Genomic DNA, 26,444 nt, shown 5'->3' with positions numbered 1-26,444 from the left:
TAATGATTTAGACAAGGACATAGAAGTTAACCAAGGAAAAAATAAAATAAGTAGAGAATTAATTTTTGGAACAAAGGAAACTAATATCAATAATTCAAAAGAATAAATAGAAAGAGAACTAAACAACAATTAGAAAGAGATAAAAACTCTAGAAGTAAGTAGAATAAAGAAAGTAAGGAGAGAAAGTATGGATGTTGAGGCAAACAAGAACCTTTTTGGTGACTCTAATTTTCTAATAAATAGATCGAAGAGTAAATAAAGAAGAGTTGAGAATTACCAACAATAAGAGAAGTAGATCAAAGGTAGTTAAACAAAGGCATTACAAATTTTGGCAAACTCTTGAAAATGTTAAAAATATCTTTAAAGAAGTAACTTTAGAATCACCCCTAGGAAAAAATATAGGGACATACATCAGTAAGCATTCTAGTAGAAGGAAGCACAATTATAAGAAGATGTGGTCGATTGAAATTTGAAGAATCAAAATAGTTACAAGGTAACAATATCCATAATTGGGAAGAATTCAGAGTACAAATTCCAACATGTTGGGAACATGATCAAAATAAGGAGGTGGATAAGACTATACAAAATGAGGTAGAAGAAGTAACCCCCAATGATGAAAGGAGTATAGACTTACAATTAATCAAATTAATAATGGAAGAAATAAGAGAAGAAGAAGAAGCAAAAGATACATTAATAATGACAAGTGTACTTAATGCTAATAATAATTTGGATAATTTGGGCCTATCAACTAATGTGGAAGGTATATATATACCAAAATATGGTAAAACCAATAAGAAAAGGGGCAGGAAAAGCCTTTTTGAGTTAAGAAGTGCCATAAGGATGGCTAAAAATCAAACTAAAGTCAAGGACATCTTAAAGCAGGGAAGGCCACAGAGCCATGAAGCTCACTTCATGGAATATTAGGGGATTCAATGCCCCTAACAAGAAGCACTTCCTCAAGTGCAATTTAACTCTCTTTGATTCAAAAATTATTTTACTATAGGAAACAAAAATTAACAAAGAAGAAAGAGAAAGGCTTAAAAAGAAATTGGGTCATTGGAAATGCGAACTAATTGAATCAACAGGTGCCTTGGGTATTATTTGAGACCCAAGAAAGACATATTTCACATTCCTAAAAATAAGTAATAATTGTATGGGGAGGCGGGGGGGGGGGGGGGGGGGGGGAATTAAAAGCTTTAAGAATGGCATTCAATTCAACATCATAAATGTATATGGACCCATGCCTATAACAAAAAAAAAAACTATATGGACATAAATCAATAATTATATGGACACAAGTCCTTTAGAAAAAAAATTCTTACAAGGATACTTTAATGCATTATTAAACCTAGGGGAAAATTTTGGAGGATTACAAACTAAATCAAAAGTTATGAAAGATTTCAAAGAATGGTTCATGAGGATCTTTTTAGACATTCCAACATCAAATTGTGTACATACTTGGAATAATAGGAGGAAAGGCTTCTACTATAAAACTCAACAAATTCATTTTCAAAGGCAATCTCAACTCTATAAATCTTACATTGAATCGTTCAATCTCACCATATATAGGTTCAGATCATTTTCCTATTCAATTAGAAATCTATGAATAATAAAAAATTATCAGAATCCATTTAAATGTGAAACTATGTGGTTTCTTGGTGAAATTTTTTTATAAAAAATCCAACAGTGGTGGTCAAAAGAGGATTTTGAAGGCTCTAAAATATTTTATTTTGTGGCAAGGTTAAAGGTATTAAAAGAAAAAAATAATTAAATAGAATAATAAACACTTCAACAACATATTCAGAGAAAAATAGACAATGAAGAAGAAATTAAAAAACTAAATAAAGAACATAATGAATAATGAAAAAATTATAAAAGAAAAAGAACTCCTATCCAAACAAGAAACAATTTTGGCTAAAGAATAAATATTCTTGAAGTAAAGATCTATTAGAATATTTTAGAATATCTTGTGGGGGGGAGGGGTTGTGAATCAATTATCCTCAAGTCTAGATGTACCAATTAAACTTTTAATCATTTCAAAATACTTTAGATCTAAATATTTAGTAACTTGATCTTTATAGAAACTAATCAGTGACATAAAGTTCATTGTCCTAATAGTAACAAACTTGGAGAATGTAAAACATTAATAGTAAGACATCTCAAATAAAATCCACACAAACACAACACTAAGTTTAATGTGGAAACCCAATTTGGGAAAAACCACCACTAACATGCTACCGATTTTTACTATTCTGAAGTGAGCTCTGTGAGGAGACAAACTCTAAGGGAAAAAAGTACACCAAATTGGATTCTAAATTCTCAATTCTCTAAGAAAAAAAAGTACACCAAATTGGATTCTAAATTCCACTTGGAAGATGTTATTAAAATATTTGATAAATTTTAGGAGACTAGAATTGGGAACATCTATAGAGAAGGAAATAAAGAAGCAGATGCACTAGCCAATAGAGGGGTATAAGGGGAAGACTTCACCATGATTAACTTAGACCCATGATATACTTGAGTAAACTAGGTCAAATAAAGACTTGAATTCTAAGATATATTAATAAACATAGTTACCTAATAAGAGAAAGGCTTATTATTCCTACCTATTAGGACACTCCTAAAAGTCTTATACTAATCTGTGTAATAGTGGTCCCTATTTTTTCCCTTTATTCTTCTCGTTCCTTGTACTTTTTGCTTAGCCTTTGCTTTTTCTATCTTTTTTTCTAGCTATTGGTTGATTTGTCATTTAGTCATTGGTGTTTGGGTCAACAAGCCCACTCTCATATGTGTGTTTTTTCTCCTTTCTGGTTCTATCATCGTTGATTAGACTTTTGCTTATCAATCTATGATGTATCTTAAGATGGCCACGATGTCTTCTCTTTTTTTCTAGGTTTATTTTCCAAGCTATTTGATCTTATACTCTTCCCTCCTTTCAACTAATAATTATGATTTAATCATAACTTAACATGGTCTCAAATGTGTTAGAATTCTTTTAGAATAACTGAGAGGGGGGGTGAATTAGTTATTCAAGGTCCAAATGCCCTATTAATACCTTTTTAATAAATCCATACCCTTTTCATCTGTTCAAACTTAAATCAGTCATATAAGCAAATTACTGTAAATTAACATGCAAAGATAAAACATTCAAGATCAACACATAACACAATGATTTACGTGGAAACCCAATTTGGGAAAAACCACCAGTAACATGCTACTTGATTCTCACTCTTCTGAAGTGATGCCTTGTTAAAATCCTGCCCTGTTAAAGGCTTACAACACACTGTTAAATGTGACCTTGTTAGAGGATTTCACCAAACTGTTAAGAATGGGCCTGATTAAAGGTCTTTAGAACATTCACTTGGAATGTCACCCTGTTAAAGGATTTATCTAATGGCTGCTAAACCAACCTAAGTCCATATGATTTATCTTACTGTTACAATTGCTAGAAAGTAACGATAATGGTCTTTTGATCTGATATAACTTACAACATACTTTGCAGATTTCAGATCACTCTTTCAATTCAATCCTTATGCTTGGCTTCAATCTCTTCAGCTCTGACTGCTTGTTTCCCTCTCAAGCTTCATCTCCTTGAGTCTTATTACTCATCTTGCCAATGCAATCATTCTTGTGGTCGTCTATTTAAATAGAGTTCCTGTGCTATCTTCTCCTTAGCACATTCTACAACACTTCATGCTTTTATGCTTGACCACGGCTCTCTCTCTCACTATCCCCTCTCTTCTTTTCATTAACTTATGTCTTCTTATATAGAAGTTTGATTTTCCTTTGCCGCTCAATTCTCCCTCTCCAATTTTAGGGTTTAAAAATGGATTAGGTAGGATACAATGTATCTACCCTATATCTTGTTCTCTTCTAGAAACTTCACCAATTGTATCTTAAAATGTTCTACATGGTGTTATGTGCCACCAACTCATCATTCTTATCTTCCTTTTAATTCACAAATTTCTAGATAATAGATTTGTCGGCTTAGATCTGATGAATCTTCGATTTCCAAAATAATGCAGCAACTCGACATTATTGAGTTACTGGTGCTCGACACCTCTATGTTACTCGGAACCTATACTTACTCGGCACTTGGTTCTGCTTGGCACTTGATTCTGCTCGGCACTTGGTTTTTCTTGGCACTTGATTTTGCTCGGCACTTGATTCTGCTCCGCACTTGATTCTACTCGGCACTTGATTCTGCTTGGCACTTTAGTGTTTAGCACCTGAACTTGCTCAGTACTTTAACTAGGAATTTGCTCGGCTCTTACTAGCTTGCTTGGCTCCTTCTCTCTAATGAACTTAGCTTGAGCTTTACAAAAGACTTAGCTAAAACCTTAGATATTTGATATGTTTCAGTGTGCTCATTCTTTGTATCTTTTAGTATGTCATCCAATACACTATTTCATCAATGGGTAAACTGATCCTTGTACTTCATTACAACATCATAACTTCAACCTTTCTCTAGGTGTTCTAGTTACATCTTATTGATTGCCTCCACCTTGACAATCAACTAATTGATAGTATTTGGATCACTAAAGCAATTGTCATCCCTGCAAGTAGCAAGTTTGACATCAATGACAAAACAATGATTGAGGACATTCTTTACCAGTTCCATATATTATTCCAACAAATTTTCTTATGATCATTTCAATCATTTCCAACAAAATGATTTTGGATCTCTCTTGAACACTCTGGAAAACTCTATTAGCTTTATTTAGCCAACTCTAGTTCCTTTCCTTCCATCTCTGCAATCTTAGCCTAACCCCCCTCTATTTGTTTGTTTTTTTCTCATGGAGACCATGACATCTCTATATCACAAATATGAAGAATGTACCATGGTGTTCATTGGATACATTCAACCCAAACACTGGGGAGAATTTTGAAGAAAATTGACAATGTTTCTTGGTTGGCAGTCAAGAAAGTAATTAGTGAGAGAGATTTGGACCATAGTAAAAGTTGGTGGACAAATGGGAATGTCATTGGCATCTCCATATCAGTATCTGTCAAATCTAAGGTTACACACTAGCAAATCAAATCTCTCTGTATGTCAATCTTCGATGAGACTTGGATGAAGGATCTTGACAACTTGATGGAAAATATCAACAATGGATTTGAAATTCTACATCTAGAGGCATATATGACCTAGTCAATAGGAAGTATCAAATACACTAATGTTCCCAAAAGGTAAATACTTTACATTAAAGACCAGGAGGCTTTTGATAAACTCTATCCAGACATGGTGAAGAACCTGCAATTCTTGCTTGCATGACATAATGCCATTGAAGATAGTAGTGACTAGGAAGAAACCTTCTTCAAATCCTCAGGGGAAAAGATTCCTTTAACTAAGGACTACAAAGACCAAGGGAAATATGATGTGCAAAACCCCTTCCTTTACAAATCTATAAGGCTTCATAACAAGAAAAGGGCAAGATATGCAACTAGAGAGCATATTCTGGATTAAGATTCAGAGATAGATGAGGATATCATCATCATCAAACCTAGGTATCAATAAAGGCATAGGTGGTTTTTTCTTTTTTTCTATTAAGTAATGTATTCTTTAGAAGCTAATATTCATCAATTGGCTAATTTTAGAATTTTTTTTGCTGGTAATTTGGCTAATAATTTAAGATTTAACGCAACCTAATCACCATAATTTTATAAATTTTAGCTCTAAACCATTTAAAATGACTCAATAATTTATTTTAATAAAAAAATTACATTCAAATAGTTGCCATAATATTCAATATATGATTAAATTTGATTCACCTAAATATTATGTATTATTGGAGAAATTAAAATCAATTCACCAATAATTATCATCATCATTAGTTACTTTAGGGATATATCACCAATATTTAGTTTTCACTATTGATTTAAAATATACTATAATGATCCTCATAATATTCCATGAGTTAAGAAATATTCAATTTTCATTTATAATATTCTATGGTGATTAATGAAATTTCTATACAAAAATTATGATTCTAAAATAATCTCCAATATAAATAATATTTAAAATTAAAAAAATTGAAAGATTCATGAATAGAATTTTTTTTTTTTTTCAAAATAATGAAAGATTCACCAATATTTTATATCTTTTTTGGAGGGGTGTTTCTTAAAGATTACCCTACTAGTAAGGTTTATAGTCATCAGATATTATATGGTTACGTGCAAAGGTCCTCGATCTTAGCTTGAAGCTGATAATAGGGATCATTTCCTATTCTTATGTAAGTTAATCTTTTTAGTCTTAGATCCCATTTTGTTCTGATTGTATATATTCTCTCTGTTGGGGCTTAGTTGTCGTCACACTGCTTTGTCTTATTTCCTTCTTTTGATACACCAAAAGGATATAATCTTAGTACTTGCTAATGTTTTTTAATACAACCTTTATGTACATTTTTCATAATATATATCTAGTTAAATTTTATATAATGGGAGGTCTTTGTGTTTCAATTTTATTTCGCTTAAAGATAAGATAAGATAAATTCTATGAGCAAGAGTATTTCAACTATAATTAATTATAATAAGTAGAAGAATTTCAAAGGATCATGTAGATGCAAAACCGTATAGTTATTTAGATTTTTCTATCTCTTAAAAAGTACACAGGCAATAAGACTAATTACCAAAGATTTCAAATCCAAGTAATAAGTCATGGACATAGAGTGTCAAGCCAAAATAATTAGAAGCCCAAGAAGTTCAGATTATAGAATATTATAATTAGTATACTCATTAACTCTAAGAAAAACCTAAAAATAGAGTAATCCCCATGAAAAATCTCCAACAGTTATAAATAGAGTCAACAAATCTATATAATCAAACAACATTAATATAGTGGACATTTTAACAAATCTCTCCAGGAGGCATACTTTTTAACTAGTGTCTATATTTGTATCTTTTTGGAGTTTTTGATATATTTAGCTTCATTATGTTTTCTTTTTTGGTTTTCTTTTATCCTTTATTTGGCAAAGTCAGGCTTGAATCCTGTTTATGGCCCCTCTGTGCCTGTTGTTCTACTTTCGTAGGTTTCTTCTTTGTACTTTTTCTTTGTTTCCTTCTTTTTAGTATCATTTTCTTTTGCAGGCTCCTTCGTTCCCCGGGATCTATTTGTCTCTCTTTTATCAATAGTAGGAGCTAATCTGAGCTAAGTTTACAATGGTTTATAAGAATTAATAAACTTGGCTCACTTATTATGAACTAGTTTCCAAATGAAGAGAGAAAGGAACATCTTAGAAAATTAGAATATTAGCCAAAGCATGTTTAATAAGAACTTTCAATTTATGTAAGAAATGAACTGCAAATTTCTCAAGATGCAAAAGCAATATTCAAATCTAATATTGAATATTATCAAATCAATAAAAAAGTTAACTAATCTAGGGACTATAACCCAATAATAAACATGGGTGGAGTAAATCATTTTAATCTATCATTATATCCAAAATTAGTTAATTTAGAAGAGCAAACTAATTGTAAGTATTAAAAAAGGATTCTTTAATCTTCAAATTGCAGATATCTCTTCAACCAAAACAAATAAATGAATAGATTTTTCATTTCCCCGCATAAGAAACTTTCTCTTTACATCATCTTTAAATATAGAATTATAATTTCAATTAAACTCAAAAAAGAAGAATTAAGTTAAGTTAAGAAGCACGTATTGTAATCTTAAAATACTTCTAACTAAAAACAAATCTTTCAAATGGATATTAGAAAATTGAATTTTAATTAAATAGCAACTAGAGTAACAATTTGTCTCTTATTAAATGACTACGATTGTTCTAACAATGATCTTGCCAAGATGAGTCATTTGGCAACACTACCAAGCTTAGGAAAATAAAGGATTCACATTTTACAATTCCTAAGCCATATGGAAGATACGAACATAGCTTGCATCACGATGAAGAAAAATGATCTAACAAATTGTGATCCTCATCAAAAATTCAAATTAAATTTTAAAACTCGTTACTTAGGAGAGATAAAAATGCTAATAAATTGTGGTATTATAACAAAGGCTCAATTGTTCCTTTGATATAACTAAGATACCTAAATTCAGATGTAAATAAGGGTTGCCCTTCAATAAGATTAGGAAACTAGGGTATGCCCCCTTTTAATTTTGTAAATTTATATTTATGTATAGGACTTACGTCCTGAGCAGGACTGAAGGTTTTCTTCTTCGTTCTTTCCTACCAATGCCCACTTGAATGAAGATTTTGTAAACTTTATTTATTAATATAATCTATAGGGCTTTGACCTTTTATCGATAAATAATAATAATAAATGATTTATTTTTTAAAATATAAAATATTTAATTTTATATATATATATATATATATATATATATATATATAAAACTTTTAAATATTTTTATTATTATTTGGAAACCCCTAATTAAGCAGTGTCGTTGCGGCAACTCCATGAGCCCACGTGCAACGATCGACTACCTTGGCAGCCTTTGCTCTCGTGACAACCATCGTAGATGGTAAGGGAGGAGAAGGGGATGGGGAGGTTGTGGCCCCACCCCTTCAAAAATTATTATTTTAAATCTTTTGTTATATAAATTAAATAAAATTCATTATTTTTCCAATGCAAGAAACCAATACATATTTGTCGGTAGATAAATATGATTACCACAATAAAATTACTATGGTAATTCATATTTGTAATTTTTTTAATATGTTTTTATTTAAGATCTGATAGAAAAATTAATTCCAAGCAATCAATATTTTGTCAAAATCAAATTTATTTTTTGATTTATTTTCAAAACCCTAGCCTTGGAATGGTTTTCTAAATTTCAACTTTTCCTAACGTGGTTTAAATCACTTATCTTCATAGATGTTTTCAAACTAAGACCAATTTGTTTTCCAACAAGGGTTTTTCAATTCATCTACTAGATTTACAATAATAATATCAATGTAAATTATCACTGATCAGCCACAATAAAATCTCCATTCTTGCAGGCACAAAGAAGATAGAAGTTTTTGAGAGATTTTATAAACTAAGTTTCTTCAAGACCCTACCTCAATCTGATGGTAACAATGTAGTGATACCTTGTGCTCACGAAATTCCCACCTTCAAATGCTCACAAAAAAATTCTCACCTGTCGATTGTCAAGTTGCTCCTCCAAACTTGTGTGTGGAGAAATGAGCTTAAATCCCTTGTTAAAGTCCTCCAACCCTAATTAGAGTTTATGTTTTCAAAATTTTCTCTCACTTTATATTCATTTTATTTTAATTAAATCTTTCATGCACACTCAATGCCTTTCAATAAAATATCATTTTGTTTAATAATTTCTAAATGTTTTAATTTTGTAAGATGCTTTTAGAGAATAATATTATTATTTCTAAATATTTAATTCTTATTATTTAAAAAGCACCTTCTAAAGCCAAGTAAACCTTGCTATGGTATAATCATGAGAGATTTTAAAGGTCAAGTGATTGTTGTAAAATCATCTCCTTTCTATTAGGAATAAGGTGTCTCAACCTTGGATAATTCCTATTCTTATTATTTGTTTTGTAAATGTATTTTTTGCAAATAATGTAATTAAGTGTGAGTGTACATGTTGTTGCCCCACTTTTCATTCACTACCAATTAGCAAAAGTTAATATTTGTGTTTAATGAGAGGAGTGAATTCTTGATTTTGTTTGAGTCTAGGTCTAAGCCCTCTTAGGTTAGACAAGTCTCCATCAGATTTTCCCTTTTCTTCTTCTCCTCATTCCTAGTCGAGTGGTTTTCTATTTTTGTCAAGTGATCTTATGGGTAGGTTATTGCCAAGTCTGATAGAGATTCACGTTACTCATTCAATGATCAACTACAAGTTATACCCATTTGCAGCCTGTCACCATTTGAAAAACTAATGCTTGCGGCAATTTGGAAATTGCCTTCTCCTCAGTGGGTTTTTTACCCATGAGGATGATTTCCCACAAAAGACACTACAATTTTTAAAGTTCAACTAATCTAAAGGAAACCTTGGTAGAGAAATAGAAGTTATCTTCTCCACTATGGGTTTTGAACCCATGAAGACAGTTTCCCAATTTCCAAAGAAAATCAAGCTAATGATTAGGTTAGATCCATAATTTGTATGTAGAACATCTTAGAATGATAATGAAGAGAACCTAACCATTATGAGAAAAAGATAATGATCAGGGTCTAACTTATTAGACATTCTCCCATGGAGTACTCTAATGGTAACTTCCTAAAACTTAAAGGAAAATAGGAAAGTAATTTACCGTTGAGCCCAATAGAATAGTGAAGAGACCCCTAGATGCTCATTAAACCCTCACATTTACTATTTCAACAGGTATCTCCTTAAAATAATTTTTGTGGTGTGAACTCTGAAGATCAACGAATGAATCGAGGCTCCCATATGTATGGAAACATAAACAATTGAACAAACTACTACTCTTTCTTTGAACTGTTGCTTAGTTAATGTGCATAACTTTTGAAAAAGCCAGTAATTATTGCATTAACCATTCCTTTCACTCTCTCAATTCAAATATCACTCTCAAAGTCATGGCAACCAGGTTTGTAGGTTTTGATGGGTTGACTGGAATCAAATCCCAATTGTAAAATTTCACAGACACCTCTCTTCATTCTACGACATGGAGGATTTTGAAAAGAGAGTGAAGTCTAAGTGGATTCACCCCATCACCAAGAAACTCTGAGGATGTGGGTTGGTTGACGCGGCTGGTTTTCTGATTGTAGTTCAGGCCCTGGAGTTAATCTACAAATGTATACATCATTACAACCTAGGGGCAAGGCAGATTGTGCTACCTAATGACATAGTGTTGATTTCAATTGACAAGCAAACTGTGGTGAATTGCCTTCAAGTACAAAAATGGGAAGAACTCTCACACTTGACCTTTGGAGGAGTCATTTCTGAGTTTTTTGCAAAGAAGATGATTTGGAAGAAAGAAATCATCTAGACATGGTTCCAGAAACCATGGAGTGATAAGAGTAAGGTCCCTAAGACCTTGTTTGGGATCGACCTCAAACCAGAGATTATTGATATACTGGTCCTCCTACATAGGTTAAAAGGTGAGGTAGAAACTTTGATTTTTTTTTAGTAGTATTTATTTTTAGTACAAGTCATTTTATTTGACACACAATATATTGATTGGGCCCATGAAGTAAGCAAATTTTTTTCCAATGCTCTATGTGCTACAAAATTTTACAATACATTCTATATGTCCTCTTTTTTCATCTATATGTTGGCCTCATTACAACTATGGCCAAGCCTCCCAAGAGTGGAGAATTTTCTTGATGATGTGAAATCTTATGAGTTTTATCCATGCTTACAATTGGAAAATAGCTATGCAGAGTACGTGAAAATTAATGATGCATTCACTATGAGGATTTGCAGGGAACTACAAGGATGTCCAGAAATGAGATTCAATCCTGAAGCCATGGCAGCCATCAGCCAATTTAGGAGTTATTTCATCTGATTCTCATCCTTTTCTTATTTGTGTCTTGCAGCTTTTGATGGTTTTCCCTTAAAGCTACCAAGATATCCCAGTGACATGCTCGTGTTGATCGAGATCATTCGACAAGCCATTCAAGTGAACATGTTGAGCGAGAGCTTGAAGAAGGAAGGGTATGAATTCTTCATGAAGGTGGGGGCTTTCAGCTATGACACTCACTCTAATGCCAAGAACATGTTGAAGGTATTCAAGATGAAGTATAATTTGTGTTGGAATTATGATATATTTTTCATTAGTCACAACACTTATTCGATTCTGAATGCTTACCGAGCTCATCACCTAGTCTACAGTTCACACCGAGCATTCAGCGTTTACCTTATAAAATTCGCAAGTAAACAGTTAATACCGAGCAGATAGTGATTACCGAGCAGAACAGTGTTCTCCGAGTAGATAGTGATTACCGAGCAGAACAGTGTTCTCCGAGTAGATAGTGATTACCGAGTAGAACAGTGTTCTCTGAGTAGTTAGTGGTTACCGAGTAGAACAATGTTCTCCGAGCAGTTAGTGATTACCAAGCAAAACAGTTGATACCGAGCAGTCAGTAGTTACCAAGTAGAATAGTGTTCTCCAAGCAGTTAGTGATTATCGAGCTTCGCAGTAATTACCAAGCAGACAGTGCTCACCGAGTCATCAAAGGAATCAGTGTTTACTGAGTAAAATAAGGTAAATGAAGGAATTAGTGTTTACCGAGTAAACAAGGGAATCAGTATTTACCAAGTAAAGAAGGTTATCAATGGATTCAGTTTCTACCGAGTGACACAACATTCACCGAGTCACCAATGGTTACCGAGTTTCGAGCTACTCAGAATGATTAGTATGGACCGTGCCTCTACTCTTACCAAGTGCATGACGATGTAGAGTATTGAAGTAGATGTCGAGTATTAGAAGGTCACTGAGTCAGTTTGTAGAACCAAAGTTTTCTACCACCTGGTTGACTCGGTAATGTTTGTTCACTTAGGTTTGGCCGACCTTGCTAGTGTAAATATTGGAATGGTATATATCATTTGAAATGATGAGATGTTGAAAATAGTTGAGTATGATATGTTGCAGCAATTTGAGAAGAGGGAAAGTGAATCACCAGTAGAACAGAGGAATACAGCAAGGTCAACATTGATGCAGAAAAGATATATTTGTCACATCAGGTGATCAGAGCACAAGGATCTTATCAGCAATCAGTTGCAATCAGATTCATTGCTTCATCCTAATAGGTGAATCAGTTTTCTAAATCCTTTAACCAGGTAGACTTAACAGTCTTTTGTAAATCTCCTAACTGAGTGCATACTTCATTGTATGTTTGTAAATCCTTTAACAAGGTGGATATAGCAATTTTATTTGCTCCTAACAAGGCAGATCATCAGAAGTGATCATTGTAAGCCTTAACCAGCCAACTTTATACTACAGTATTGAAGTTTTGTGGGTATCATCCCCACCTCAGTTTTACTTTCTAATTGGAAGGTTTTTGGGTCACCAAAATCTGTGTGTTCATGTGTTATAGATGTTTATCTTTTCATGCATACAGTAGATTAGATGGATGAATGGTAAAAATATTATTATGCAAAAATTGAATTAAAGTTTTAGAGTTACTAATTCACCCCTCCCCTCTCAGTAACCTTGTTAGTCTTGATTATTTCCAACAATTTGGACATGTATGAAGTCCTGAGACCCATGTTTGACTCGAATGGGTATGCAAGGGATGTTTTGCAAATCAAAAGTGTAATTAAACATATTACCACCATTGAGGGTTATTGAGCCAATTGCAAGAATGAGTTTGAGAGTCATGATCAAGCCTTTGCCAGATTAACAGTCAACCAGGTGAAAATGTACAAAGTCAACATTGATGTAGAAGGAGTAGATGATGATGGCCAGAACATGTATAGCAACACTTACCTAACCAAGCTCAGAAGCACTCCAATAATCTTAGAACCTTATGAAGACACCCAGGAAGAGCTAGATATAATGATGGCTTGAATCTACAAGAGGACCAAAAAATGGGTCAAATGGACTAGAGCTAGGAGTCAGAGAAAAGGCACATCCACTCAAGCTTCCCTGAAAGTTGCAATGGCTTCCTCTTCCCAAGGTGGTACATTAGGTGCAACCTTATCTATTACCCAAGAGCTAGCACAACCATCAGATGGAGTTGATCAACCTCCCAATAAGAGCATTCCCCTCGCCAAAACTTGTCAAGATGGTTCTCTACCTATAATCTGAACTCCAACAGAAACTGAAAAGAAGAAGGTAGAAGAATTAAAAGATAGTGCAGTCACACTTGCTCTCTCACCCCATAGCAGTTTGATCCCATCTGTAAGTACTGAACTACTCCTTCAAAGTAGTCCCCAAGTGTAAGTAGTGGATCTTGGAGATGGTGGAAGCAATAAGAATGAGTCTATTAAGTCTAATGAAGCAACAAAGAAGACTATAGAAGCAAAGAAAGGTCTAAAATCTTTAAATCTTGTCTCACGGGCCCCAAAGAATCCTTTTTCTTTAGCCACAAAAACACTGACCCCAGTCAAGAGAAAGATGGTTGGTATAGATACACTTGGTATTGCATCCAAGGTGATCGACATAGAGTCATGGCTAGAGGACACCTTAGACAGAAAAAGGAAGAGGAAAGAGGAAGGAGTTCTTGTTAAAGAGACTTTGTCTCTAGCTATTCACTTTGGATCAGCACTGAGAAAAGTCAAAAAGCAAAAGACCTTATCAATTCTTGGAAAAGATTCAGACATAGGGCATCTAAAAATTAAAATTTCCAAACCCACTAAAGATGGAAGAATTGAAGATATTTTTGTAGAGGATTTTGCTCTTTATTCTATGGATCTTGGGGAAGTTAGACATGACACCAAGGTTGGCCTATGTACGTCAACAAATGATGTGATAGAGGGACAACTTGAAAGCCTTAAATTAGCAAAAGCTATAATAAAGGAAAAAATTCATGAACTCAATGGCTTCATCAGGTAGTTAGTCACCTCGTTGGCAAGCATCTCCAGAATATCAATTACCAGTGATCCTACTACTACTAATGTTCAAGCACTCATCTCCCAGCTACAAGAAGACAAACATTTCAAGAATATTGGTAGAGAGTGGAGTGGGAAATTCAAGTTAGAAGGACTTGCTATTATAGAGAAAATCAACAATGCAATACTAAGGCTCAAAATAGAGAAGGACAATATTTCAGCCAATCAAGCCACCTTGGTAGTAGAGAAAGTTAATATTGAAGATTGTATTTTTTTACTAAAGATGATTATCCATATGAAGACTAAGGAGGCTGTGGAAGCAAATATTCTACCTAGGGGAGATGAGCCTCTATCTGAGTGGCTCCAAAGCATGCAATTCAAGTTTGAAATGATCCTAGCGATAAAGGAAGGACTTAAAGAAACAGAAGCCAAAGTGAAAAAGGATCAAGAAAGAGACTATGAACTCTTAAAAGGTCTACATTTAGATTCCCAAACTAGTGAACAAGGAAAGGGGATCATTAGAGTGGTCATCATGCAAAATAAATTCTCCAATTATATAGATGGCTTGATGGAGATATCTTCCAATCACCGAAACAAATTTTTTGAGCTTCAAAAACTTGGCTGGTGTGTACATGTGGCTATGGAGGAGATACAAGAGTAGTTAAATGTCATCAAAGATTTAGCTAGAGAGAATTCCAAGTGGCTCTTGAGATACACTAATGTCCATGTTCATAGACATGAAGAATTGATTCCAATTATTGTCGCTGCCAAGGCCTACAAGGAAAAGTCAGAAAAGGGAAAGAAGGGGAAGTGATTCATATCTCACCCTTTTCATATTTTGGTATAATGAATGTAATGGGAAAATTGGCTCCTTGTTACTTGTCAATTTTGAGGAGATGAACTAATTTGAGTCCCTTTTTGTAATGGTCATCTCAGAATCCTATATGTACTAAATTAAAAGATTAATAAAAGGTTGGCTAATTTTTGGTGTGAAATACTTGATGTTGTAGAGATAATTGAATGGTGTTTTGTGTCAATTATTTTTTATTCCATTCTTTCTATGTTAGTTTTATGTTTTCTCTTTCATCTTAATTGAATCAAGGAATGAAAAAAGTTGTATTCCCTTATTTCGAAATAGTAAACTGAAGATAATAATATTGTTATCATAAGTTCAAGAGAAATCTATTTCTGTGCTTTCTTTCAAGTCTTTCTTTTCCATCTCTAGAGTTAGTTTCTTGCTAATATCAATTTAGTTTTAGATAGCATACATTGTTGAGTTGTTAAGCTTTGCAAGTTCATAAGATGTGTGAATCCATAGACTTAACTAATCTTAAAATTCCAACTCTTCCCTAAGTTAGTTGTTGTTTAGGCCTAGCTTGGTTCACCTTTTCTATTCTTGGGTTAAGAACACACCTTATCTTAGAATTAGAAGCAAATATAATTCATTACAAATCACAAATACAATAGCGAGTTGTACCTAAGAATTCAAAGGGGAGTTAATCATTTAATAACTTCCCAACTATTGTAATCAGATGTTGTTCACAAAATTGGGCATTTAAGAATTAAATCGAAAGAACAATTTATTTACCAGCACATGTCTAGTTGGCATGTTGATGTGTTACTCCACTTGTATGTGTTAGCATCTTGAATTATGTGTAAGGAGATCATTGCTAAAATGGTTATAATGGATTCCTATGACGCATAAGAGCTATCTCTCAAAGATTTGATGATGGGTGAAGACATGAAGACATGTGGCAATTGATCATTGAGTACTGTACACTCGAGTCTCCAATTGTTCTTTGGAAGTTTCCCTAAAAGGGAAAGCACATGATATAAGAATTTTTAGGGTTGTAGATTGGAGAGTGAGAAAGTGTATTGTTGGTATGATATGTTGCTACTGGATTGTGTCATTGTTCTCCTGAAAGAACTTGCATTGCAAGTGTGTTGTAACCTTTTATGTTGAGGATAATACATTATGCAGGTTTTGGAGGGGTGAGGTTGTTTTACTGAAAGGTTTTTCCCCATTGGCATATCTTTGTGTTTATGTGTTTTCTTTCTCTATCTATTTTTTGTATCCATGGTTGACTACAATATCATTGTTTACATAATATCAAATATGAAATTGTAAGGATTTATTAGAATTTGCACAATACTTTCCTCAAGGGATTAGTGTAGGAAGTTGCTTCTGCACCTGAGTTTCCTTACACTCTCCCTCTGGATACCAATAACAAAGTTGAAGCCTTAACCCTGCTCTTTGGTTTGGAACTTGAAAGATCACTATCTATATCTAGTTTTCATGTGGAAGGGGACTTGACCATTATTATTGATGCATGTATCAAATTTCATGTGCAAAACTAGTCCATTCAATATATAATGCATCAAGTATGGTGCCTTCTTGATTTAATCTATGATTGTTACATTATGCATACTTATAGAGAAGGAAATCTATTAGCTGATTGTTTAGATAATATGGGTACTAATGGGGTTATTTTAAATTATTTACTTTCCCCACTTAATCCTCTTGACTTCCCTGATCTATTTAATATTATCACAAAAGAACGTGTTTAGAACCTTTTTAGCTTGGGTCTACATTATGGTTCCTTGTTATGCCTATTTTGGCAACTACTAGCATCAAAGGATTTCACAACAAATTTGTTTGGATTTCTATGTGGTTACATATTTTAATTTTGTATGGATCTCACTTGTTCTTTTGAGATGTCATATATAGTTTAGGGATGTGGTAGGCTTGTATCTACATTGGATGACCTTATTTCTTTCATCGTGATTTCATTGTTGTATCCCAAATGAAGAACATTGATGACAATTTTGGGCTCTACTTTGTGGCATTCACTTTAGCACTAGTTAATGACTGACTTTACTTCTGTCTTCATATGAGCTCTGGACTTTTGAGCAATCATAGTGTATTCAACATGTAAACTTTCTTAAGCTATAATTGTTCTATAGGTTAGGTTTTAGGCATGGTTTTGGGGTCTTTTGATCAGCTCTCTCCTCTCAAAGCATTGATGTATTAGTTTTTGGGATCTAGATTTGGGGCTCACTATGATTAATACTCTCGCAGAATACTATTTCTTTTCTTTTGCATTCATTTTTTTATATCAAGCAACGACCAAAGTTTTTATTCACTAGTTCTTTTCTCTAGGAGCCCTTTTTAAACTGGTTGTTATTATTAATATTAATATAAGTTTCACTAAAAAATGTAACTTCTAAATTCATGAAGGCTAGATTAAATAATTATATTTTTGCCAACTTTAGCTTTTTAGCAAATTTAATTACTTTTAATTCAAAGATTAGACTTTTAACTTAGTCTTTTATTTTTAACACTTTTATTTAATTAATTCTCAATTAATTAAATATTATATTATATTATTTTCCTTCCTTAATTTTTTCCATACAATTAATTTTTTAATTGATTTTCTTAGCTACCTAATTACACATGAAACCACAAAGTAGACCACATATTCAAAAGAAACTCGATGACTTGGTAAAGCATAAAAAATCAAACTCAAGGCTTAAGAACTTAAATTTGTTGAAAAACTGAGGGGGGGGGGGGGGGGGGGGCGGGGGGGGGGGGGGGGGGGGGGGGGGGGGGGGGGGTGGGTGTGAATCAATTATCCAAGGTCCATATATACAAATAAAACTTTTCACAACTTAGTGAATCCAGATCCATAAAACATTTTCATCATGCATGCATCCATTAGATCATACAATCACTTAAACTTGTAGGTTACTATCAAATCAACTTTGCATAAATGTAAGCATGAAACATAACAAATTCAATAACACATTTAACACAATGATTTAACATTGGAACCCAATTTGGGATAAACCACCAGTAACATGCTACTCATTCTCACTCTTTTCAAGTGATACCCTATGACAAGCCAATCTTGGTAAAGGTTACAATGCATACTATTAAATGTGATATGGTTAGAGGAATTCAATCACCCTATTAGGATCGAGCTTTGTTAGAGGACTTTAGATCATTCACTTGGAATGTCACCTAGTTAAAGGATTTACAAATGACTGTTAGGTCAACCTTAATCCAAAGGATTTACCCTAGACTAGTACAATTGTTAGAAAGTAACAGTAAGGCTTGATCTGATAACAAATTACAACACACTTGCAGGTTACAGATCTTTGTTTTAGTCCTCCATTCTGCTTGGCTTTCACACACTTCATCTCTAATAGCTTGTTCACCCTTCAAGCATCCATACCCTCAAGCCTTCTTGCTTTACTTTCCAATAATAGTCTCTTCTCTTAGGTCATTAAATGAAGGAATACCCTAAACTCCTTGTCTTCCTTAGGTTCTCGCACATGCCAACCTTTGTTTTTGACCAACCATTTCTATAAATAGAAAATAAGATCTTTTATCATTCAACCTCCATTGTTTATTTTAGGGTTAGGTTGGATTATATAGGATTCAATGAATCTACCTATCATTCCATTTTATTCCCTTCTCAAAACTTCTCCTTCAGTCCTCTATGAATTTGTCTCAAAATGGTTCATCTTGAATTCTATGCCACCATCTCATCAAGCTTATCTTCTACACGGTTCATGCAATCCAAGAAATCAAACTTATCAGCTTAGATTTGTTGAATTCATGATCTTTCTAATAATGCTAACACTCAACATTAACTTGCTTATGATGCTCAACATATACTGTGTTGCTCGGCATCCACTATCAAAACACTTGGCATGAACTAAAGTTTACTAGTACTCGACATCAACTAAACTTAACTTGGCTTACACTATATCACTCAACTTACACCAAAATTGACTTTTCTTGGCTCCAACTAATTTTTTTCTTAGCTTACACTAACTTTGCTCAGCACCTATTGTGCAAATTATTAAGCTTGGCAGACACAATTCGTTTAACTTGTTCTTCTGAACTAATCAGTGTACCGATCCTTTGCAACCTTAAGTAGACTATCAATGCACTATAATATCAATGTCTTAACTAATATTTGTACTCATTTTCTATATCATAACTCAATCTTTCCTCTAGGTGCTATTGTTAGCTCATTTGATCAAATCCTCTTCATCAATCAAACAAATGATAGTGCTCAAATCATCTAAGCAATTGTTTTACCAGCAAGTAGCAGGTTTGACATCAGTGACAAAACAATGATTGAAATACATTATCATACTTGTATCAATCTATTTTCAACAATATCCCTCTTTGGCATTAATGGAAAACCAAACTTAATCAATACAACCAACAAAATACCAAAAAGAAAATAATTCTTTGTATTAAAATCTCTCCCTCTATCAACAACTTTCATCTTCCAAATAGGTTACAAAATTTTGCTATGATCAACAAACAATCAATCAACTCATTCTTATGACTCCCTCTTGATCTTCTTATATCTCCTTTGACACTAACTCCCTCTTACTAGGTATTCCATGTTCCTTCTATGTTTTCTTTCATCTCCCTCTTTGACAACAATATCTCCCTAAGTAGTAAGGGTTTCTGCCTCAATAGGATTTCTCCCTCAACGAGATGTCTCCCTCTTTGACAATAATGTCAAAGACTTGTCATCTTAATATGAAAATATGAACATTTTTTGGTTTCTCCCTCTGTCACCTAGCTTGTGACTAATTTATAGCTCTAACTCTTTGATTACTTTAGGCAACTCCTAAAGTAAGATCCACTGCATCAATGTGTAACATATGTCAATCATCTTGTTTGATGCAAGGAACTTCTCATTCTTCTTAAATAGCCTTTGATAGGGGCATCACCCCTAGTTTACCTTTTAGATTCTCATGAGCATCCTTAGGTAATTCTTTTGTGAAGATATCAACTATTTTCTCTTTTGTGTTAACATATTTCATCTTCACCTCTTTATCTTGAACTAACTCTCTCAGATAATGTTACTTGATTGAAATGTGTTTAGTCTTTGTATGCATCACAGGATTCTTTGGTATATTTATAGCACTTGTATTATCAGAATAAAGTATCACAGGTTCAATGATTTCCTCCTTCATACCTTTGAGTAGTTGTTTGATCCATACAATGTTTGTACTATTTACTACAACAACAACATATTTAGCTTCAGCAGTAGATTGAGATATACAATTTTTTTTCTTGGTAGTTCATGTGACCAGCCTTTTGCCTAAGAAAAATGCTCCTCCACTAGTGCTCTTTTTGTCATTAATATTTCTAGCCCAATTAGTATCAGTGTAGGCTCTCAATTCAAATTTCTCTTTTTTCTTATAGTATGACCATAGTCTTTTGTTCCTTTTAGATATCTCATTATTCTCTTAACAACCATCAAAAGATTCTCCCTAGGATTAGCAGAGAATCTCTCAACTATCCCAATAGATAATGCAATATCAGGTCTGTTGTGTACTACATATTGTAATTTTTCAATCATAGACTTGTACAATGTTTGATTCACCTCAACTGAATCATCATTCTTTGACAATTTATGTCCTGTCACCATAGGTGTGCTTACTAGCTTGGAATCTTTCATTCCAAAAGTTTTCAATATCTCCTTTTCATATTTTGACTAAGTGATTTATATACCGTATTTCATCTGATGTACTTGCAAACCCACAAAGAACTTGATCTCTCAAAACATAGACATCTCAAATCCTTTCTTCATTTCACTTGCAAAAGCCTTACATAAAGTATCTTGACCTCCAAATATGATATCATCAACAAAAATTTCAAATAGTAAAATACCTTTGCTTTCTTTGTCTTCAAGTACAAATTGTTGTTATCATCAGTCCTCTCAAATCCAATCTTCACAAGATAATTATGAAGCCTTTCATACCATGCTCTTGGTGCTTGCTTCAAACCATATAAAGCTTTGTGTAGTCTACATACCATGTTTTTTTTGTTAGCATCAAAAAATCCTTCTGGCTATTTTATATAAACCTCTTTCTCCAATATACCATTCAGAAATGTAGACTTAATATCCATTTGATAAAATTTGAAACATTTGTATGTAGAGTAAGCAAGCAGAGTTCTTACTCCTTCCAATCGTGCAACAAGAATGAATGTTTCTCCATAGTCTATCCCTTCTTGTGCATATCCTTTACAAACTAATATTTCCTTGTTTTTGTACACCTACTTGGTGCCAATCACATTTTTATCTTCTATTCTAGAACTAGAGTCCATGTCTTATTTTTCTCAATTTGTTCAATCTCTTCTTTCATGGCTTTACTCCAGTCCACATCTTCTAAGGCATATTTCACTATTTTAGGTTCATGCATGCTAGGAAAACATGTATCATTTCTCAACTTGTTCCTTATCATTGGTCTTGCATCTTTGTCTCCAATGATTTGTGCAGCAAGGTGATGTCTCTAGACATACTTTGAGGATCTTGGTTCTGCTCTATTTTCCTCATTTGGTCTTTCAACTTCTAAATCACTATGTACATCTCTATCACGTAGTTCAAAATTTCTTTCATGTACACTAATCTCAAAATTAGAATGTGCCTCAACTTCAGTCTGTAACTTGAAACCTGAATGTAGCTCAATTCCTAAATATAACTTGACATTCATAGTATGTGACTTAGCAGTCACTAAAAGTTACTGTTGATTTGTGACTTGATTTACAACATCTTCATCATAAGGCATACCTTCATAAAAGTATACAAATGATTTGTATTCTTTTGGTTCCTTCATAGGTTCAGCCTCATGTACTTCTATATATTCATCAAATTTCACATTTGCACTTTCTGCAACTTTGTTAGTGTTGGTATTTAAACACTTATAAGCTTTTCTTCTTGTGGAATAGCCAAGGAATATACTTTCTTAAATTTTTGCATCTAATTTAAAATTCCTAAAATCCTTGAGAATATAACACTTACTTCCACATGCCTTAAAATATTTTACATTGGGTGAGTATCCATTCCATAGTTCAAAATATGTTGAATGAGTACCTTTCTTGACTTGTACATGGTTCAAGGTATAGACAACTATACTTACAACTTCTCTCCAGTATTTCAAAGCAACATTTTTCTCCATCATGAGTGTCCTAGCACAGTCCATTACATATATGTTCCTCCTTTTAGTAATTCCATTTTGTGGAGGGGTCCTAGGAGTAGATGTCTATCTTTTAATTCCTTTGCAATTATAAAACATCTCTAACTCATTTGATGTAAATTCTCCTCCTCTATTAGATCTCAAACATTTTAGATTTTTACCTGTTTCCTTCTCAACTCTTTCTAAGTACCAATTAAACATTTGGAAAGCATAAGATTTATGTTTCAAAAACATAATTGTCATCATTCTAGAATAATCATCAACAAATAACATAATGTATTTTTCTCCTTTGTAGCTTTTCATATCAATTGATCCACACAAGTCAGTATGAACAATCTCTAATATTCCTTTAGAGGTATGAGTCTTACTCTTAAAACTTGACTTTGTCATTTTGCCTAATTAACATTGTTTGCAAATAATATTGTCAAGTTTCTTCAACTTAGGCAAACCTTTGACTCTTCTCATGTTACTAACACTAACCAAGTTATCAAAATTAACATGACATAACCTCTTGTGCCATAGCCACACATCATAAAATTCTACAACTAAACAAGTAGCATCCTCTACATCAGGGTAGAATAGATTACCTCTAGTTTGATCATCTTTTTCAATTAATTTTCCATCAATATCATATATCTTAGCAATCTTGTTCTCAATCTCAACCTTACGATGTAATATTAAATTTAGTTGTGACACACTCAAAAAATTATAGTTAAGTCCTTCAGCATAATAATCATTCTCACATAAAATCTTTTCTGTAAGTTTGATAGAACCTTTTCTTTTTATCAAACAAAGTGGATCATTACCAAACCTTACACTATTTCCATCATAATAATTCAAGGTAATGAACTTAATATGAACACCCACTATCAATGATACATCTATCATTCTTGTTCATACAAGACACTAGTGTAGTTGCCTCATCCTCGTCAGATTCATCCTTCATTGCAACATACAACACTTCATCACCATGATCGTCATATCCATCTTTTGTTTCCTCTTCAGCAATGTAGCAAGACTTTTTAGCTTTGTCTTTGTAATATTTGTTGTCTTCATCTCTTCTACTTTTGTACTTATCTCCATCTCTATAATTATTCATCTCTAGACATCTAGCAGTGATATGACCAACCTCATTGCGATTGAAACACATGATAGGTAACTTATCTTTGAACTTTCCTTTACCTTTGTGAAATCTCCTTGCTAGTAGTGCTTCAAGTTGTTCTACATCCTCTTCATTTGTATCACTATCATTGGACACATATTTTACCTTTTTCTTCTTGTTTTCATTAGGTTCCTTCAATGACATAGTGGCTCTGAAAGAAAATTCAACATTTTTAGGTTTGAAATTATCAAAATTAGATAACTCAAAAGCATTGAACCTGCCTACTAGACATTCAAGAGTCAAATTAGAACCTGGTACACATCTCAGTTCTTGTATTGCAGAAACTCTAATAGCATAAATGGGCAATAGTGTTCTCAAAACTGTTCTTAGTATAGTCTCATCATCTATCATGTCAATAGATCCCCTTATTGCATTAGCAACATCCTTTATTCTAGAGCAATATTGAGCAATATTCTCACCTTCTTACATTCTCATATCATCGTACTTACTTCTAAGACTTTCATATTTGGCTCTTAGAATATTTGCAACACCTCCATAGATGGTGTGTAGAGCATCCCACATTTTATTTACACTATTACAACCCTTGATATCATCAAATTTGGCATAACTTAGGGCAGAGGTAATCTCCAATATTGCTTGGTTGTGTTCTTTCTTCTTTTTCAGATCTCCAACGGTTAGGGCTCTAGCATGATCAACATGCTCATTAGCAATGGTAGATTATGCATGATCTCCAAGACCTCCCAGATGTAGCTTCATCAAAATTTTTCATGTAGGAAAGTTATCTCTATTAAGCTTGGGTACCTCTCTATTTGACATCTTGATCTTTTACATTCTAGTACCTTCAAACTAGTCCTCTTAAGTAGACGGCTCTAATACCAATTGTTGGAATTCTTTAGAATAAGTGAGAGTGAGGGTGAATATGTTATCCAAGGTCAAAATATACAAATAAAACTTTTCACAACTTAGTGAACCCATATCCATAAAACATTTTCATCATGCATGCATCCATTAGATCATACAATCACTTAAACTTGTAGGTTACTATCAAATCAACTTTGCAAAAATGTAAGCATGAAACGTAACAGATTCAATAATACATTTGATGCAATGATTTAACATAGAAACCCAATTATGGAAAAACCATCAATAACATGCTACTCATTCTCACTCTTCTAAAGTGATGCCCTATGAAAGGCAAATCTTGTTAAAGGTTACAATGCACACTGTTAAATGTGACCTGGTTAGAGGATTTCAATCACCCTATTAGGAGTGATCCTTTCTAGAGGACTTTAGATCATTCACTTGGAATTTCACCCAATTAAAGGATTTACAAATGATTTTTAGGTCAACCTTAATCCAAAGGATTTACCCTAAATGGTACAATGATTAGAAAGTAACATTAAGGCTTGATCTGATAACAACATACAACACACTTGTTGATTACATATCTATGTTTTAGTCCTCCATTCTACTTGGCTTTCACACACTTCAGCTCTAATAGCTTGTTCACCCTTCAAGCATCCATACCCTTAAGCCTTCTTGCTCTACTTGCCAATAGCAGTCTCTTCTCTTAGGGCACTGAATGAAGCAATACCCTAGACTCCTCACCTTTCTTAAGTTCTTGCACATGACAACCTTTGCTTCTAACCATCCATCTCTATAAATAGAAAATAAGATCTTTTTCTGTTCAACCTCCATTGTCCATTTTAGGGTTAGGTTGGATTAGGTAAGATTCAATAAATCTACCCATCATTTCATTTTATTCCCTTCTAGAAACTTCTCCTTCAATCCTCTTTGAATTCACCTCAAAATGGTTCATCTTGAATTATGTACCACCATCTCATCAAGCTTATCTTCCATACGGTTCACACAATCCGAGAAATCAAAATTGCTAGCTCAAATTCATCAAATTCATGATCTTTCTTATAATTTTGAAACTTAGCATTAACTTGCTTCTAATGCTCGACACATACTGTGTTGCTCAGCATCCACTATCAAAACACTTGGCACAAACTAAAGTCTATTGGTGCTCAACATCAACTAAACTTTACTTGACTTACAGTGTATCACTCAGCTTACACTAAAATTGACTTTTCTTGGCTCCAACTAATTCTCTGCTCAACTTACACTAACTTTTCTTGGCACCTATTGTGTAGATTATTAAGCTTGGCATACACAATTTGTTTAACTTGTCCTTCTAAACTTAATCAGTGTATCCATCTTTTGCAACCTTAAGTAGATTATCAAAGCACTATAATATCACTATCTTAACTGATCTTTGTACTCATTTTCCATATAATAACTCAATATTTCCTCTAGGTGCTATTGTTACCTCATTTTATCAAATCCTCTTCATCAATCAAACAAATGATAGTACTCAAATCATCTAAGCAATTGTCTTACCAGCAAGTAGCAGGTCTAACATCAACAACAAAAAAATGATTGAAATACATTATCATACTTGTATCAATAGAATTAATGTCACCTTAACAAATTTGAAAGGGTAGAGTATACAAATGTTCGGCCTTCACCACTAGACAAAATAGGCTGGGGGTTGGGATTTGGATTTGAAAACTATCTCCCCTCTTTTACCATTGAGATATTTTGATAGGGAACGCTCATCTTGGCAATTAAGTAAAGTTGATGCTTACTACCTACAACCTGCATAAAAGCCAAGCATGTACATATATATATATATATATATATATATATATATATATATATATATATATATATATATATATATATATATATATATATATATATATATATATATATTAAACAAGCAATGGTGGGGAGTGGTACATCATGCAAATCCTAACTTGCAAGTGGCTACGATTCTCTCCCTCAATGACATCAGATACGTCAATTAGAAATTAA

The sequence above is a fragment of the Cupressus sempervirens genome, chromosome 3 (assembly GCF_028749045.1).
Source record: "Cupressus sempervirens isolate cs-2001-9-10 chromosome 3, ASM2874904v1, whole genome shotgun sequence".
Lineage (NCBI taxonomy): Eukaryota > Viridiplantae > Streptophyta > Pinopsida > Cupressales > Cupressaceae > Cupressus > Cupressus sempervirens.
The sequence above is the reverse complement of the archived record's forward strand: the minus strand, read 5'-3'. Positions refer to the sequence as shown.